Here is a 14,288-nt window from a genome sequence, read left to right as displayed (position 1 = left end):
ATATAACTCAGTCAATAACAAATCTCGTGTGCACAGACTGTGGCAGCACATCCATTTTGGCACAAGGTTTGAGGCAACACTCCTGGCTTTACATGTTTGCAACTCTGTGGGCACATCAGTCAGAGTGACTCACTGTCTTCAAACTAGAAATTTCTATACTCATCCTAGTGAACTCGCCTGTGGTTTGGGATTAACCCATACCTTCCTTCATAGTGTGCTATGTTCTATATGAAGCTAAATGAGGTATTTTGGGAAATGTCTATGTCCATTTTTCAAGAGCACAAGGGATAACTGTTACTTCCCTTTCCTTTCACCAAACAATATAATTGAGGCATGTTATTTGTGTTTAGACATTAATATGCAGAAAAATGTAATCTTCAGGGTTTTTTTTTTTTATGAGCACTAGTTAGAACTGAAAATATTTACCTGGAGAAGTAGACAATCTCTTGACCTACCAAACGCATGCTATCACCACCATAGCAACATGTCTTTTGGATTAGAGGTATTGTTTTAACACCTCAAATGCCAGGGCTACTTGTGTAAACCCGAAAGACATTAACTACAAGAGAAAACAGATTCAACATTTCCCTGATGATCTGGATAGTGATAACTCAAGTGCTTCATCCAAGTGACATCCAAGCACCCTCTTTTTTCTTTTTTAGCTTTTCTCAATGCCTCAAGTCTTCAGATTTGGTCCCAGCAGGTAAATGCTTTCTGCCAAGCTGCAGCAGGGAAGTATGAAATATCTCCTACCTCATTGAGTGGATTAGCTAAGATACACCGGGGCTTGAGCATAAAGTGATTTAAAAGAGAGGTTCATTCCCTGGTCTAACAGCCACATGATGGGAACTATCAGCGAAAGCACAAGATGGGGCAAATCACAGGGAGTTAAGTTTTGAATTAGTAGAACTTTCTTTCAATATGTTTTCCCTCCTCTCAGTCTTAATTTATCGACCATGCTTGAAATTTTAAGTATGACACCACAGGTCTATCTGGCTGTAGCAATTTTTTTCCTAGCTGTTAACAGATCCATTTCTACTAAAATTCTATTACTCCTGGCTATTTCTCTCAGGAATTGTAACAATTCCTCTGGAAACAGATCAGCAGCTTTGGTATAATCTTACTCCATGTAACTGGAACAAGGTGTGCTTCTAGTAAATCCTGCTACTAGATGTGACAAGAATAAAAAACTTCTTTTCATTTCCTCCCTGCCACCCAGACAGGTAGTAATGAAAGACATTTTGAAGTTTTCTGATTCCAGATGCAGCGTTAATTGCCAGACATCAGTGAGAGAATGCAGCTAGTGTTATAAGCATTATTCCCTACAGCTTTGACATTAAGCAGAGACAGCACAGGAGGGGTCATTTCTCATGTGTGAGGTTTACAAATAAAGGAAGTTAATGTGGAATAAACATATAGATTCCAACAGATTAATTTAAAAGGCATTTTCATTATCTTTGATGTTTATGAAACAGACCTTGTGTTTAGATAAATTAAAACCAGGGTATATACTATAAATTATACAGATAGACTTGAAATGTTATGCATACAGAACTGAAAGAAAAATTTACATGGGCTCCATAATTTTGTCTCAAAATCCCTAATGCCACGTTTTTTTCTTTTTATATATTTAGGTGGATTCAGTCTTGCTCAATACACATGTGGTTATGCATAAAATTAAAATTAAATGCCTCATTCTGTTAGTGGAATGTTATGAAATATTTTTGAAGTTACTTGAATTTGGCATGGCCTTTTATTTTTTTTAATCTTTGGACTGAAAACAAACATTTGTTCTGAGCATCTGACATTCAAATGTTTAATATTCAGTTTGGTTTTTTAAATGTGACTGTTCATATAGGCTATGTAAAATGTTGTTTTCCTTTGATTACAGGAGTAAGAATTAGAGTAAGAAGATAAAGTAATTTGTGGTCTCAATCTGTGTTGTCAGGCAGCAGCTCTAGAGCAGTAATACATCTTAAGGAACATGAAGAATTTCAATTCTGATCTGTGAGGAACTTGCTGTCAGGCAAAAATTCATAGGTACAAATTCTGAAGCTATATTATGTGCAGAATTTAATTTTCCCTGATGTTCCGGCTTGGTCAAATTTAGAAATATATCCTCTGAGAGAGGGCACAACCACCCCTCCCCCACCAGGTTTGGGAAAAATAAATTTTCCTCGAAGGAAAGGGAAAGAGATAAAAACTATTTATTTAACAGATACACGAGAAAAGGATAATAATGCTAAATAATAAAACCCCTCACCCTGCTGGGAGAAACCTGGGAAAATTTCAGAGTCCTTCCGTAGAGCTCTCTCTCCCCCTCCTTGGAGCTGGGACAGGGTGGTGGGCCCACCTCCAGGGCCAAGGCCTCGGTGGAAAGTCCTCCCAATGTATTCTGATGTTAAAACCATCCAGCAGAGAGAAAAGGGAAAAAACGAAGTCCCAGGAAAACAAAGGTTCAACTCTCTGAAGGAAAAAAAGAGCTGAGAAAAAAAACTGCCGAATGCTGGCTGGAAAGAAAAGCAAGCCGAGTGCTTCTCTTCCCTCCCGCTCTCCTGCCGCAGCTGAAAATAAAAGTCTCTATCTCTGTGTGACCTTGAACAAGCTGCAAACTTCTTTGAAAAAGTTTTGCTCAGCTTTTCCTTCCCGCTCTCAGTCTCAGTCTAAAGGCATAGAAAGGTACAAAAATTAATTTCTGGGCATAGGTTCTGGGCATAGGGCAGCGATATGGGATACACATCATAAAGTCACCGGAAGACACCTGATCACAAACAACTGCCTATGGACGCATTGTCCTGACTATAATGGGTATTTTCAGATCCTTGCCCAGATAGAATTTTTTTTCTGCTGATGATGATTCCGAGGAAGAGCTGTTGTAAACAATATTGCATTTCATGTAAAAATGTAGTGGGAGCATTTTAGCTGATAAGCCTGAGATTCACTGAGCAGATAAGCTTCACTGAGAAGAAGTGCCTGTAAAACCTTCTCTGGACATTTAAATGTTCAGATAGTTGACATGACAATGAAAAGAAGCAGAAGCAAGTCAGTGCCAAATTAATTATGAAATGGTTGCAGTCAAAGCTGAAATCAGAGACTGTTTCTCTGAGCCATTATTGCAAATTAAGATACTTTCTGGACATCTCAATTCAAAAAAATACCATCCATGCACACACCACCACCACTGAAAAATATCTTAAAATGCCACTGAAACCCTTAGAATTTCTCTTATATATAGCTCTTATTTTCTCAAGCCAGAGTTACAAAGTGATCTCTGCCATACTGTCCCAATTATTCGCAAATAGTATGTATTTAGCTGGAAAGAAAGCACAGAACATTTCTGCAGTGTCATATGTCTATCTCTTCTTTCAGGAAACATCTCAGAAATACAAAACTAATAAGTTCCAGAGGATGCAGCAGAGAAGAAGTATTAGAAATAGCATATTTAAATTTTACCCTGATGAATAAACAAGCAGCTCCAAGCAGCCTGGTAAGTCTTGAACATTGTTAGACTTGCAACACATGATAGTAAATATATTGATAGAAAGATATGCACACCAAAAAAAGCGCACATTCTTGGCAAATTTTCATAGCTACATGGAAGAGTAGGTAATTAGGAGAGTTTTATAAAGATAAGGTCAGTATTTAGCTGCTCTTTAGCTGCTCTTCCAATGCAATGTTTTGGGAAAAGTACATATATTTTGGAGAAAAACCAGTAAATTTTCTGCCTTGCATATATAATAGAATTTATACATAAAAATGATGTGCAGTGGTGTTTCCCCAATTTCCTGAGCTATGAGGCTCTCTGCTGCAGCAGTGCTGACATGGGTATCACTAATCACCCAGAAATATATGCATGATATTTTCGAATTTGATGCAGTAATGATCTCCTTAGAAGTCAAGATGCTACTAGCACAGTGACAGGATTTAATTTACTTTGTCTTCTCATAGATCTGAATATTACATGGAGAGGCTTGTTCTTTCCTGATATTTGGGCAGTAGATAATGGAATGGGTGGCAATTTTGTTGTAACAATTGAAAACAGGTGTGATGCAATGCAGGATGAAATCTAAAAGATGTATCTGGTAAGTCTTTCTGATCTTACCAGCCAGTCCTGGGAAGGGATAATTAATGTTACCTCTTTATTAGCAATTATTAAGATTTATTATATTTATATTTAATGAGCTCTCACCATATGAGCTTCAGGAAACAATTCCTTCTAAAATCAGGTCATAACACAAAGCTAACAGAGATAAGTGCAAAGCAGAACTGCAAATACCAATGTATTTGTCTTTGGCAATTTGGATAAAGTACCACATTCCATTTGTTTCTTTTCATTATTCCCAAATGAGATTGTTATGAGAATTACTTTGAAGACACCAGAAAACACCATTCAGGAGAAAACTCAGATTTGTGACTACTTTATATCTGTAGATCTTACTGGCCTTCTTGTATTGAAATAAAATGACTTTTATCAGAAGACCAAACTGTGGTGAGAAATGATGCTCTGAGGTATTTAAACCCATGATAGGAGCAACATTCTGATTCTTCCAGCATTGCCTTTTCACTTGGAAGAGCAACAGATGATCTCTTTTGCCACAGTTTGTCTTTGCAATTTTGGGAACTATCTTTAGCGAAGCTCACAGGAGGTCCAAGTTACTTATGTTTTTTATTGGGGGGGGGCGGGTTAAGAGACTGCAAGAATAGACTTTGCTATGCGATAAGGTATCTATCTATCTGTTAAAAAGGAGTGTATTAATATACACAGGAACAACTTATCTCCTTAAATATAGGTGTTTGACACTGATCGTGCTGTAATTATGCCTCTCCTGGTGGCAGAGATCATTAAAGTCCTTGCTAGGAGTTCCAGAGACAAACGGGACTCTCAGCCTTCGCTGCTTCTTGATAGTTGTTTATTAAGTCTTATCAGAGAAAAAGAGTAACTAGCGTGATCCAGACATAGCACAAAGCAGAGAATGCAGGAGAAAGCTGAATTACCAAGATTACATGGCCTTTTTAAAGGTAAATCAACCAATGGTTACTAAAAAAGTACATTATTTTTACTTTTCTACCAATTATTTAGTAACACAGCCAGGAACTGCGGAATTCTTTGTCCAATCATCCCAAACTACTTTTACTGCAGAATACGGAGTACTAGCACTAGTAGTACTACTAGGAGGAGGAGGAGGAGGAGGAGGAGGTTTGGAGAACAACAACAACCCTCCATTTTGATGTTTTTTGCTTTTATGTATTTACTACATTAACAAACCCAAAACCCCTAAATTTTTCACCCTGTGACAGTCTTACATAGTAGTCTATCACCTAATATACACTAGCGTGGTTTCTAGTTCTTCTCTAAGAGTAGGCAATTTTTTCCAAGGACAGAGGTCAAAAACAGTGTTGTTCAGGGGGGTAAAAACCCTTCAAAATGGGCAGAGAAATATTCTCTGCACTGTGGGTTCCCACAGGTGTTTAGTGCTTGTTCAGATGTTCTAGCTTCTTTCAGACCTCAGCATAGAGGAAAATGTGATAGAGAGCCAAGAGCCTCATTATCTTTAGAACAACATCTGGCAGCCAGGTGGAATACCCTGGGACATCTAAAATGTCAGTAGAAACCTGTATCTACAAATGTAAAAATTTGTGACAGCAGTGTCAGGAGGTATTGCTCCTTCTGTACTGTTTTGCACTAACTTTTTTTTCACTTGTCCTGTTAAAAAAGCCTCCTGCATAATACAATTAATTTAAAACTTGCAAGTGACTATGGCTTCTTAAGCAATACCACAGTACTAGCAGAAACCCTATCTTTCTGAATAACCTAGGCCAATTCAGTCAATCTCCCTGAATGATCATTTCAATGAATTCAATGACTGAATGATCATTTAGTACCTAGAACAATGGAGGGAAAGTAAATGTAGTAAGGTGTTGCATCTTAAATAAGCTATCATCAGAGCACATGAACTATTTTGCTAATCCTTTGTGTTTCAGGGTATTAATTTATTTCAGTGAAGTAAGGGAAGGTGTCTTTTATCAGCAGTAGTGTGGCCAGCAAGACCAGGGCAGTGATTGTCCCTCTGTACTCAGTACTGGTGAAGCCACACCTCGAGTCCTGTATCCAGTTCTGGGCCCCTCACTACAAGAAAGACGTTGAGGTGCTGGAGCATGTCTGGAGAAGGGGAACGGAGCTGGGACAAGTCACAAGGAACAGCTGAGGGAACTGGGGTTGTTTAACCTGGATAAAAGGAGGCTCAGGGAGGACCTTTTCACTCTCTACAACTCCCTAAAAGGGGTCTGTAGCCAGGTGGGGAGTGGCCTCTTCTCCCAGGTAACTAGTGACAGGATAAGAGGAAATGCCAGGGGAGGTTCAGGTTGGACATCAGAAGTAATTTCTTCACAGAAAAAGGAAAGGCTGGAATGGGCTGCCCAGGGAGATGGTGGACTCACCATCCCTGGAGTTGTTGATGAAAAGACTGGATATGGCACTGAGTACCATTATCTAGTTGGCAAGGTAGTGATTGGACATAGGTTGGACTCAATGATCTCAGAAGTCTTTTTCAACCTAAATAATTCTCTAGTACTGTCCGCCTTATTAAGAAACAAACAAAAAGCACCAGAAAAGATCCAGAAGAGATACGGAGAAAGAATTTTAAAAGTGATAAGAACAAGGCAATAGAAATTTAGGATCTTCCAAAGAACCAACAGTGACAGTATTTCCAAGGCTGCAAACCATGGATTTCACAAGCATCTGAAGCTAGTGACAGAATAGCATAAAGTTAATGTTCTTTTTAGAAACTGTGGTATGTTTTGGTGTTGCACTGTTATTTTTATAAACAAGGGAAGTAACCTGTACTAGGGAGTAATGAAAGAACCATTACTGAAAGGCCAGCAATACAGAATGTAAACCAGTGTAAACCACCTGTAAACCCAGAATGTAAAGTCATATCAGGAGATGTATGTATATCCATTATGTATACAAGGAACATATAGGGCAAAGCCATTTTCCCTAGTTTTTAGCTTTTCTGATTTGAATGAAAACTTTAACTGCTTTTATTTCAGATTTGAGTCTACCAAAAAAAAAAAAAAAAATCATGCTTCATTTAAGATCAATGGAAACATGCCACTATTAGTTAATTTTGAATCATATGCATGTTTTGTGTCAATTGTTAGTTGAATATCACCACAGACATAGCAAGAACTTAGGCTGTTATACGTGGATACACAATATAAATTTAGGCATTTCTATCGAGAATTGAATCTCACCTATCTTGTTTTAAAATTCAGATTTTTAAAATATTTAACTTCATTTAAAAGCCTAATTCTTAGTAGACTAAAGTAAAATTTGATACTTAAGCTGTTGTTTGGGATTTGCTTAAAAAAAAAAAACAAGCCCACAAAACAGAATGAACTTTTGCTTTTTGAAGTCATTGGGAAACCTAAAGTCTATCATTTTCCCAGTGAAATGTTGGTAGCCATACCTGAGAAAACTGACGGTGGCTCAGAAACTATTTCCTTAAATCTTGTGCAACATAATGCAGTCTTAATTTGTCATTAAATTTACCCTTGACTATTCACATATGCAATATTAGGCTTTCTGAAAGAAATTTTGTTTGCTTTCAACAGATTAAGCATCTTCCCCTAGGAACTAACAAAGTTTTACTTTGAAGTACTAAAACCCACAAGTATAATAGGAACGAAAGAATTCCGTTTTTAACCTATGACTTCTTATGATAGTTTTATGTGATATATGTCTGTGTGCAGCTCCATACAATCCATAACTTTAAAAATCAACATTAACTGTTCTCCATTGAAAATTTTCCTGTAAGTACAAATATTTTGTAATTATGGGTAATAATGACAAATTGTTACAAGTCTTTAAAATTCAAATAACTTTTTTTCCCAATAACATCCTTGTAGCTTAATTTGAATTTTTCCCATGCAATTGCCAATGTAGGATTGAATTATAGCAATAACAACTGAATTTAAACTGCTTATCTGGGTAATCGTGATTAGATGTTCTTGTGTTGATTGCTGGATTATATGCTGTTTTATCATTTTTTTCTTACAGTCAGCTTTATTTAATATGTATTTAAGCAAGGTAAAACTGGAAGAAGGTACTTTATGTAAGACAACTTTACGCTTATGCTAAAGCCACAAGAAAAATGCTTTTGTGTATTAGTCAAATAAAAATGAAGATTATCTGAACACATTTTGGATCACCCTGTGGTCAATAAACCCTGCTTTGAAGTCAGTGACAAGTGGCCCAATTACCATTGCATAAAAATTAACTTTTCCACCACAATAAAGTCCACATTTTCAAAATAATTTTTTGTCCCATTCTAAAAGAAAACAGTTGCTGGAACAATGTGTTCCCCTTGGAAAAAAGAAAAAGTTTTTTCCTAAAAAATGTTTCCAGCTCCTCAGCATGTAGTTCTAATTCATTATTTTAATTCCTTTAGAAAAAACTCTGTTATGTGACACTTCTATATGGGGTTTTCTTTTACCGCAAAAAGAATATAGAGCCTCACCAATATAATTCTTTAGATTGCACTTTATGTCTCGTTCCTAAGGCCAGTTAGTCTGACATTATATCATTTTACCTTCTTTTTATAAGTCTTGAATTTCTTTCAATGTTTACACAGAAATAGAGGGTCAATAGAGCTTCAGTTCCAATATTAGTTTCAGAGCTCAGATAAATCTCATTTATATGGATATTGCTATAAGTCAGACATTTTCTATACAAATCTTTGGTGATAACATTATTCTGATGGAAAGGAAAGAATTTGCATTCTTATCCCAAGAGGTGAACCAAGAAAGCTATCTGAAAAACAGGTCTTGGGAGCTTCCTGTGCCATGAGAAGCAGATCTCTGTCTGTGGTGTGTGGATGTGTTTTGTGCTCCTGATAGACATTGCATTCACCCAATAATTGCTGCAGTCTCTATGGGCAACACTTGGGAATCATTTCCTTCCAGGAGCACATTAGCTCAGGTTAAACAGGAGCCCATTGCCAGTTCTGAGATGCTGTGTGAGATTATTTCTGCACCTCAGGAGACTGTATAGCAGGCCATATTTCCTTTTTAACCCTGCCATGGAAATTCCAGGTGTCTTTGACAGACAAGCGGTGAAGTTTTCACTTAGAATTTTCTACTATTTCTTTTAACAAGCCTTGCCCACTGCCAAGCTTGCTGTAAGGACTCACAAATCACTTAAAAATAAAGTTTAAATAGTTGAAAAACTTCAGATAAAACATGAGTTAGGACCAAATGCTCTGATAACCAACACAACTCATGGATAAATTATAGAATGGTTTAGGTCAGAAGGGTCTTTAAAGATCATCTGGTTCCAACCCCCTGCCATGGGCAGGTGTTACTGACTGGTTTTTAAAGTTATTAGAAATGCCTCTGCCCAAATTACGGTGCAAATAAGACCATATGCCAAAGACAATAGAATGGATTTTATTTGATAGCAAATATGAGAGGGAGAGAGAGAAAAAAGAGAGAAAAAGAAAGAAATAGAAAAGAGGCAGGGGGACAGAAAGAGAGTGACAAAGAGATTAAAGAAAATATCACCACTCCGTGGATCCCAACGATGTTCCATTGATCCTCTCCAGCTGGTCTTCTTGGTGGTGAGAGTCCCCCCAAAAAACATAGAATCCAATGGATAATATTTTTATACAGTTTTTGCTATAATGGGCAAAACTCCTTCATAATAATGTTTAAGGCATGAATCATTTCAGTCTCTGACAGCAGGGACACCTTCCACTAGACCATGTTACTCATAGCCCCATCAAGCCTTGCCTTGAATATCTCCATAATTTATAGTAATTTCGAGGAAAGTGGTCAATATTTGTTTTCCACTGAGCACTAGAGAAAGTTGAAAGGAATTTGAAATTATCTGCACATGTTTTTGGAAGATTGGAAATAAAGAAAAGACTTTGTCCCAATTCTATTATGGGAATAATTGCTTATTTTAACTACTGGCTAAGTGTTTTTTATTATTGTTATTATTATTATTATCATTATCATTATCATTATTATTATGGCATAATAAGAGAGACTATATTTATGTATTTTCTTTAGAGAAAAATATTGTTGCTAATGAAATAATTTTCTTCCTTGTTGCAACCAGTTCTCAGTTGGTTTTGGATTGCAATGTGATCTATTATTCAGTTTGCCATGGACTTTTCTGTGCTTCCAGCTCATAATTTGCGTCAAATCTGACTTTCACACTGCACAGCATCTTTCCTATTATCTCTAAAATGAGGAGACACTAAATTCAAGCTTCACCATTCAGATGACATTTTGGGAACTTCAATACAAGGGCTATGTCATGAAGCCATGAAATGTCATATTATCCACCTATTTCCACCTTTCATCAGCAAATCCCTGTGGTTCAAGTGAATTTTGATAATCTTACAGGCAAAGTCCCCAGTCAGTAAATGGTGTCAAACCAGCTTAATCCAGTAAATGTCTTGTTCAGCCACAGCATGATTCCCACCTTCCCTGCTCTGTTTTTCTCACTTTATGATACCAGAGGAACATGAACCCACCCAGAGTCCCAGGCTACAGAAGACATTGAGTAAGTAGAAATAAACACCCCTCCCCAACCCCGCTTTCAATTCCCTCGAGGCTTTTTGTAATCACTGGGGCCTCCTTGAATGAGTACATTTTCACTGCAATACAATGCAAAAAGAATGTGAATTGGCTGCTTCCTTTAGTACCAGTGTGACATTTTAGAAAAAAATCTCATTTCAAAACAGTTTTTCTTCCTCCCTCTCCCCAAGTTGCATCCTCCAATTCTTAGTCCTCCTTACAAGTCAGCAGGAATTCATGATCTTGCACAATAAATTAAAAGGTATTGGTTGCTTAGTAACTATAACCTCTTGGTGATTTATTAGGAGTAAAGTGCTGGGAGAAAATAGCTGAATATTCTAGTTTTCAATATATTTGGGACCATTTCTTTGCAGGTTTACATTGTGTGCTCACAGCATGTACACCTTTTCTCATTTGTGCAGACATTGATGCTTTCTTATCCCACTGTGACAGCTGTGCATCATTCTACACCACTTGCATGAGTAAGCTCCTATTTGTGCTCATACAGGTACATTTTTCTGCAACTCTCTAGAACTCTCTGAAAATATATCCTGTGAAGTAGATGAATGTGTAAGAGTAAGTAGAATGTGGGTCTTTGAAATGTTAATTTTTTATTTAAAATTTCTGAGAGACAAGAGAAAGATGGTCAAAATTCTGTCTCCCTACCTGTATTAAGTGATAACTCCTGTTAGTAAAAAACTTATCAAGTAATAGATTTTCAGCTTGTAGGTCTTTTGAAGTAAAACAACAACTGTATGCTATGTGTTGCCAATGTATTTTGCTTTCTCATCTACATAGCTTACAATAGCAGCCAGCAGGACTGTATGAACACAGCTACAAAGAGAAGATTAAACAGAAGCAAGCAGCTAAACACAACACTAGAATTCCTGTCAAATTAATAAATAACTAGTTCATTAAACCAGAGAGTCAAATTAGAAAACTGGCCATTTGTGCTTGTAGACACACTGTAGTTAGAGTAATTGGGACCAGCTGTTGTACTGTTTTGCTCCTGGAAGCGATCCAACACTATTTGAAGGCAATGTCAAAACATGGAGGCAGGCTGCAGAGTGATGATAGTGCTTCCTCCTCCACACTTCCAGCCTTCTTTTCCTCAAGCAGTTTTTCTGACAGCCACGATGACTCAAGCTCCATCCAGCTCATCTAGCAATAATAACCTAGCTGGAATGATTGCACCCAGAATTAGTTGGTGAAAAGCGCATAATTGAAATCTCACCCAGTAATCCATTATGGAGAGAGTTTTACCATCCCAAAACATACACACACTTTTTTATGTTATTACATAAGGATTAAGAAAAACCTTTAACTAGATTGAAAAAGAAAAATAAAAAGTAAGGGTATTAATAACATTCTGTCCAAATTTCTAGTCCCGAATGTTTTCCATAGGGAAGAAAAAACAATTGCAAAATCTCATTTTTAAACTTGGAAATTTCGATGTTATTGCACAGCAAAGTAAAAGAGCTTACATAAATGAAAGCTATAAAGAGTTCTGCAAGAGTGTCTGAAAAAGACTACACATTAAGTAATCTTTTATTCCATTACACATATTTGGGTCAAAAAAAAAGGATTTAAGAAAAATATTGCAAATACAGTATTATCTATACATTTGTGAATTAAATTCTCATTTTGAAACAAGCAAATCTAAGTAGTAAAAGTGAAAGTGTTATGTTGTTTACATGCTCCATGTAAATTTACAATATACAATTTTCTATCCTTTGTAAAAGTATTCTTGTTTGAGATTAAAAAATCCAGTTTGATAGAATTAGAGATCTGTGCCATTTTAACTGAGACTCAAACACGTAAGGAACTTCAAGTATCTTAATGCTACAATTTGTTGTTAATATGTTGCAGAGAGAGGACAGTAAGTCCCTGACTCCCTACTTTTTCACCCGCCTTGAGCTACAGATTATGATACTTAAGTTGTTGACATTTTTCTACTTTTTAAAGGACTGGAATGGAATGAAAGCGTCCAGAAGAGAGGCATATCTTGGAGAGGAATGGGGGAATAAATAAAAACAACTAAATCCCAAAACAAATATACTGAGCCTTAAAAAAATTGCAAAATAAAAAAAAAGACCAGAAAAGGTATGTGTGCATTGACGGTCTTTTTCCCCCTTGATGGAAAAGATTTTTTATTTTTCAGCTTATTGTGAAACTTTTTAAGTGGCATCCCTGTCTGTTCTGCTGACTGCTTTTCCTCTCTGACATTAGTTTGCAGCAGATAATCAGAGGAGATGGACATACCAGCTCTAGGCCATAACACATGATGATATGTTCTACAAAGACTCATCTTCTATCCCTCAAACCAGAATATGGGCACACTGACACAGAGCTGTACAACACCCGAGCTGTTTATTGCTATTTAAAATCTGTAATTGCTACTTCAGGCCTTACACAGCTTTGAGAAATCAGGCTCGTATCTCCTTGGCAGAGCACTGTGTCCCCTGGATGTGCCAGCTAGTGTTAATCCTAGCTTGGGGATCGCTACTGCCAAGGTGGTGTACAACTGTATACACTCATATATTTATGGAAAACTTATTGCTGCAGAAAGCAGCAATCTGCTGTATAAATATTTCACTGCTTATCTAGGGAGGCATAAAATAATCTTGACTACAAATTAAACCTCTGTTATTCCTTTTGTCTTCTAAATTAAATTTCTGAGGACAGCTAAAACAGATTTTTCCTTGATTAGGGATTCCAAACTCTCCATAATTTAAGACACTCTCTTCTGAGTAGATCAAAACTCACACAACAAAAAAAAGAGGCAGCATTATTACCTCTGTGGCTGTCGGCCACAGTCTGTTGCCAGTGTTGTGCTCAGTCATATGTGAGGGTCACCACACCTTTTGAATGAAAAGCTTTAGGCATAAACCAACTTTAAAAAAAATGAAGGTAAATTATTAAAATTATATTTATCAACCATGTAAGTAAACCCCCAGTCACTGCCAAAGTTGTTTTTCCTCACCAAAAGTAATCTCAGGATTATAATCTGAAATACATACCAAGGATGAACACTAAATACATTATTACAGCTGTGTAACATGCTAATTCAGAGCAAACATCTCACTGACATTACAATCAAACTTCCAAATTCCTTGGTTCTTTCATCTCAGAATATAAGCACGAAAATAACACAACTGAATATGTAACACTAAAACATTTCCTTTGTTGTAAATGTAAATAAAACTCAAGAGCAATCAAACTTTAAAAGGTAACATTAAAATGTCTCAGGACATATAAATCACCAGACAAGTAAAAGTAGATATATTCATCCCTTCATAACAAGGTGAATTACATGTGACAAGTCACAGAACTGCTGTGCCAATATCACCTGCCCAATTTCAAAGAGAAATATCACAATGTTCCAAGAGCAAGTCAAGAAACAAATTGCAAGTCAGAGATCACCAAAGGAACCCTGACACTTTCTCTCCAGAAAGAATAAAATTATCAATCCTTTATTAAGCTCCAAATACACTGTTTTCTAGAATGACTTGGCCACGTTATGCTTTTCTGAAAACCAGATCTCTTTTCCTCACTCTCTTCTGACCATCTTTTAGAGAAGAGTCATCCCTCTCTTGCTGTTGTGAAATACCTTGCATGTGAGACACGTGGCTGTGAAAGATTCTCATATAAACTCTTGGAAACTTGAGCAATAACAAAAAAGTGTTTAAATCCTTGTATTTAGT

The 14,288-nt window shown here is 36.7% G+C and overlaps 1 long non-coding RNA gene across 1 annotated transcript in view; it reads right to left on the bottom strand.

Moving 5' to 3' along the window:
• LOC125326714 overlaps window positions 1–2,304 on the bottom strand; it is a 32,351-nt gene extending 30,047 nt beyond the window's left edge. Inside the window, exon 1 of the long non-coding RNA XR_007203959.1 lies at window positions 2,264–2,304. This is a non-coding gene — a long non-coding RNA (uncharacterized LOC125326714). The remainder of the gene's footprint in view (window positions 1–2,263) is intronic.
• Between the last annotated feature and the right edge of the window lie 11,984 nt (window positions 2,305–14,288).

This window comes from Corvus hawaiiensis, chromosome 5 (assembly GCF_020740725.1).
Source record: "Corvus hawaiiensis isolate bCorHaw1 chromosome 5, bCorHaw1.pri.cur, whole genome shotgun sequence".
Taxonomy (NCBI): Eukaryota; Metazoa; Chordata; class Aves; order Passeriformes; family Corvidae; genus Corvus; species Corvus hawaiiensis.
The sequence above is the reverse complement of the archived record's forward strand: the minus strand, read 5'-3'. Positions and strand labels throughout refer to the sequence as shown.